Below are 6,000 nucleotides of genomic sequence, written 5' to 3'. Positions count from 1 at the left end.
AAAAGAAAAATATTGGACGGAAATAAAAAATTACTTTTTGAAACGTTTTGAAAAAAAAGTTTTTATACGAAATTGAAACTGTAAATTAGAAGAAAAGATTTATAGAAAGAAAAGAAATCAATTAAAAGTAGAAAATATTGATCAAAAGTGTTTAAAATCATATAAAACTAAAATACAATACATACATAATCATTTCAAGAAAAACACATACCATTGTTGTTATTAAAACAACAGTTATTTTTATTATTAGTTCAAAATTTATTTTTTTTCATTTCGGAACGCGTGGTCTTTCGTCTGTTTGAAAAAACATTTTTTTTTTTATAAATTTGAAAACATTTTTCGTTTTTATAGGTTTGAAAATTTTTCTTCTCTTGTGAAAGTGAATTTTATTTTTTTTTTGTTAGTGTGAAAATTTCTTTTTCAATTTAAAAATTTAAAACTCAAAATTAACTTAAAAAAACCTCTAGTAGCATGTTGATGGATTTTGTTTACGAAAATTTTGTTCATTTTTATGTTAAAATTTCCTTTTTTATAGATTAGAAAAATTTTCCTTTTTTATAAATTTGAAAATTGAAATATTTCCTTTTTTTTTTATTGCGAAAATTTTTCTTTTCAATTAAAAAAAGTCTGTAGCAGTATATTTTAGCATTTCGTTTAGGAAAATTATATTTGATATTAATTTGATTTCTTGAAATTCGTTAAGAGACGCAACAAAAACTATAAGCAGAGTTGAATAAATTTTGCATTATTTCCCTTTAATCAATCCTCTTATTTTCTTCACCATGTTCATAGAGAGAGAAAATGACACGTATAAATTATTGACGTCCATGAAAAATTTCTTGAGTTATGCAATAACACGACTCGTTCCTAAACACGGAATAAATGCAAATTATTCAATGAGACACATTTCGCGAAAGTGCTAAAAACAATTAATTCCGTTGTCTTTTATCTCCAAAGAGTAATAGATGTCAGGAATTCCATTGTTAGATATGAAATATGTGCTAATCATACGAGAATAAACGGATTACCGAGGTACAACTTCCCAGGTTGTATTACCAGGGATCGGCCGCACATTTTTAACAACGACCAACACGCACGCACGCGTACATTACGTGATTATTAAGCAAAAACACACACACACACCAGAGGATGTTTTGGCATTTATAATTCCCGAAAAGGACGTTAATCCTCATTCTTTCACCCCCCACCAGTCCTTTTTAAGGGGTAAAAGATTTCCATCTAGAGATTAATGAATAATGGGATCACGTGACATAAGAAATCACGTGGTCTCTCTTCATTGTTCCGGATAAGGAAAAGACTATCAATCAAAGTTGTGATTGTTAAAAGTCAACGCCTTGTGTGCACGTCACAGCGGGACGCTGAACTTGCTGCTGCTGCTAATGTGAATACGTAATAAAGAAAGTTTTGTTTTCGGCTTTTTTGCGACCGAATCGAGCCTTTGAAAAATTTCAATGTTAAAAGAATGTGTCTGGAAGAAATATGAATGTCTGTCATGCTGATACAATTGATAAAAACTTCATTAGTAACGATATTTTCTTTGATACGGGAGTTTTTTTCGTGGTGATAGTGTACATTAAATTTACGTTGACTACGTTTCTTGGGGAAAATTACGGGAAATTAGAATCCCAAATACACATGGGACATCGCCAATAATTGCCAGAAATGACGCCAAAGGTAAGCAAAGTTGAGAAATATAGCTGAAATCGCCAATGACGGGAAATGAAGCACTACTGCTAATTGCATTGTTTTTAAATGAATTCTACGAAGTATAACGTTATAAAGTATAATATATATATATATATATATATACACTCATTGCCATAAAAATTTGCGCACCCAGAAGAAGTCGTCAAAATGAAACGAAATTTTACACATGTAAGTACTACGTTGATATAAGTAAGTGATTAGAAAATCCAAGAAAAAGGATAATTTATTGCAGAAAAAAGTACAGATGAACAGAAGTTTGAGTACTCTGTTGGACCCCCTCTAGCGCGATACGAGCGGGCATTGAGGCATACAAGTTCCGTATGATGTCCTGAGACATCTCGTTCCGCAGTTGCTGTAAATGTGCCTCTAGTTCGACCAACCTCGTAGGGTGTCCAACTTGCCGTCCCAGATATGCTCGATTGGTGACAAATCTGGGGATAGAGCAGGCCAGGGAAGGGTGGTAATGTGGCGGAGGCAGTCTTGTGACATCCTTGCTATGTGTGGCCTAGCATTGTCTTGTTGAAAAATGGCTCTTGGGAGCCCTGCCATGAGTGGCAACACATGTGGCTGAAGGATGTTATGGACGTACCGCTGGGCTGTCATTGTGCCGTGGATCAATATTAGGGGTGACCGTATATCGTAAGCAATGGCACCCCATACCATGACACCAGCTGTGGGAGCGGTGTGTCGCTGTAAAGCGAAGGCAGGATTGAAGCGTTCACCACGGGGCCTCCACACACGAACACGATTGTCATCACTGCTCAAGTTGAATCTCGGTTCGTCGCTGAAGACGACCTGGTTCCATTCCGTTGCAGTCCAATCCCGTCGTGCTCGACACCACTCCAAACGGAGGCGTTGGTGGGTGGGTGTCATTGGCAGCACACGTAATGGGTGCCGCGATACCAGATGTCCTTCAGCCAGGCGCCTTGCGATGGTTCGGGAAGACACAGGAGCCCGTAGTGAAGCTGCTGCCTGTGTCTGGAGAGCGGCCAATGAGGCAGTTGGCTCTACGCGTGCGTTTCGGATGATGTGACGGTCTTCTCGACGACTAGTCTGTCCTGAACCTGGTCGCCGTGTAAATGACGTCTCTTCTGTCCACTGGTCCCAACACCTCCTCACAGTAAAATCAGAACGGCCTAGTTGACGAGCTGACCACCCAGCTTCCATCATCCCGATGATTCTTCCCCTATCGAACTCTGACAACTGCTCACATGGTCTTCGACGGCGGCGTAACGGCATGTCTACCTCAGCATTTCCTTTGCAAACGATTAAATACACTCCAGCAAGCTCTGCTTACCTGTTTTATACTCCAAGGAGAACGAAGTTCAACGCCCTCTAGTGGCATTACGCAATGCGCATTCACGCTGCATTTCTAATCATTTGCATATCTGTCCGACATGTACCTTCAGGCCAACTTTCGTTTCGATCCCACAATTATTTCTTGGTGCGCAAATTTTTATGGTAATGAGTGCATATATAAACTGAAGAGCCAAAAAAAACTGGTACATGGCATGCGTATGCAAATAAAGAGATATGGAACCAATCAGAGTACGGCGCTGCGGTCGGCAACGCCTATATAACACAACAAGTGTCTGGCATGATTGTTAGATCGGTTACTGCTGCTACAATGGCAGGTTATCGAGATTTAAGTGAGTTTGAACGTGGTGTTATAGTCGGCGCACGAGAGATGGGACATAGCATCTCCGAGGTAGCGATGAAATTTCGATTTTTACGTACGACCATTTCACGAGTGTACCGTGAATATCGGGAATCCGGTAAAAAATTAAATCTACGACATCGCTGCGGCCGGAAAAAGATCATGCAAGAACGGGACTGATGAGAATCATTAAACGTGACAGACGTGCAACCCTTCCGCAAATTGCTGCAGATTTCAATGCTGGGCCATCAACAAGTGTCAGCGTGCGAAACATTCAACGAAACATCATCGTTATGGGCTTTCGGAGCACTCGTGTACCCTTGATGACTGCACGACACAAGGCTTTACGCCTCGCCTGGGCCCGACAACTCCGACATTGGACTGTTGAGGACTGGAAACACGTTGCCTGGTCTGACGAGTCTCGGTTCCAATTGCTTCGAGCTGATGGACGCGTACGGGTATGAAGACAACCTCATGAATCCATGGACCCTACATGTCAACAGGGGACTGTTCAAGCTGGTGGAGGCTCTGTGATGGTATGGGGCGTGTGCAGTTGGCGTGATATGGGACCCCTGATACGTCTAGATACGACTCTGACAGGTGACAGGTACGTAAGCATCCTGTCTGATCACTTGCACCCATTCATGTCCATTGTGAATTCCGACGGACTTGGACAAATTCAGCAGGACAATGCGACACCCCACACGTCCAGAATTGCTACAAAGTGACTCCAGGAACACTCTTCTGACTTTAGACACTTCCGCTGGCCACATAAATTCCCAGACATGAACATTATTGAACATATCTGGGATGCCTTGGAACGTGCTGTTCAGAAGAGATCTCCACTACTCCTGCGGATTTATGGACAGCCCTGCAGGATTCATGGTGTCAATTACCTCCAGCACTACTTCAGACATTAGTTGAGTCCATGCCACGTCGTGTTGCGGCACTTCTGCGGGCTCGCGGGGACCCTACACGATATTAGGCAGGTGTACCAGTTTTTTTGGCTCTTCAGTGTATATATATAATGTTCCAAAGATTTTGGAACGTTCCAACTTCAGAATATTTTAAACCAATCATCACACTGATTGGTTTAATAAATAATTAATTAAATTAAAATGTGTATATATATATATCAGTATCTCATTATATATATATGTGAGATGAACATTATTATTTACAGTTGTAATTATCATAATATCATAATCATTATTTACCATCTATTTTAAGCGGTTTCCGGGCTATTAGATCATGGTCTAGGATATTTCGCCCACATCTGTGGTAGTAGTAACGGACGTAGGTCTCCGCGACAAGCGAGAAAGGCTTCGTACATCGCTTATCGCGAAGACCTTTGTCCGTTTTACCTCAGAAAATGATGCCACAGATTTGGGCGAAACATTGGGAAAATAGTGTCCTAGAGGCCATAGCCTGATATCCCAGAAACCGCTTACAAGTCACTGAACGCCGGCCATGAAAGCCTCAATAATTATTAACCATGATAGGTTTTTTTTTTTTGGGAAATTTTGAAAAAAAATTAGCAAGATTTTTTTTTTTTTTGACATATTTGTAATTTTTTTTGAGATAGTAATGGGAAGTGACCGAGTTCATGAAAACGAAATCTAGGAGCCGGTAACTGCCTTATCCACGATTTAGCCTACTCTCAGTGCCATCCGATGGTAAATTGACTATATGAGTACAGTATTTGGTTGGGAACGAAAGTACACCGTATATGCCCAATAAAAATATGGACATTTTGCAGACGCCATGCTGGTGGTGATCCCAGTTGAGGAATCTCCACCAATTTTTTCGTCTTTATACACACTGTATTTTTTGCAGTTACCACAAGCGTAGAAGCATACGTATAAAGGGGCCCTCGGACAAAGAGGAATGGCCGTGTCAGCCCTCTTCCCGGTCTAACTTGGCGGAGATTTCTCAATTAACTGACAATCCTGACTACGAAGTTTCACTTACAGACGCATAGAGTTTAGATTTGGTATACAATCGGGTATCCATATATAACGCACTGACTGGGGATCAGTGCGTTATATATGGTTATTATGTTTTATCCTCTGAAGACGATACCCATTGTGTGTCGAAATGCATTAGGGATTTTTGTATTTTTTCGTTGGTGTTCTTCTGCGATTTCAATATTGGTATCACCACCACCACCATCTTGACAACTTTTTCTTTTAGAATACAAGGAAAAGTCACCAAGTTAGTTGTGAGGCCAATAAATCTCGCCAAAGTTGAACAGGGAAGGGAGAGATGACAGGAGACCATGCTTGGGGATTTGGTAGAATCTCATTGTTACAGTGGAACATCTCGTTAACGGACACGCTTGGAACCAAAACTTTTGTCCGCTAACGAGAAGTGTCAGTTAATAGGTATATATCCTGGTATAATCCTGGTCACGGCACGAGACACTTTTTGAGTGGTTCCCGTCCGATGATCCCTGTGTACACACCTGTGAACATGCCATTTGGATTGTTGGCGATCCTTCTGGCTAAGTGTGCAGTCCGCCAGCCATGTGGCAATAGGAAATGGCCATCAAAATTCTGATTAAGACGCTCAGCAAAGCCACGTCGTAAATACTAATCGATGATAAAGGGTCAATT

Source organism: Pholcus phalangioides, unplaced genomic scaffold, assembly GCF_987345545.1.
Source record: "Pholcus phalangioides strain wild (caught in Gottingen) unplaced genomic scaffold, Ppha-v1.0 ptg000022l_1, whole genome shotgun sequence".
Classification (NCBI taxonomy): Eukaryota; Metazoa; Arthropoda; class Arachnida; order Araneae; family Pholcidae; genus Pholcus; species Pholcus phalangioides.
This window is presented reverse-complemented; position numbering follows the sequence as displayed.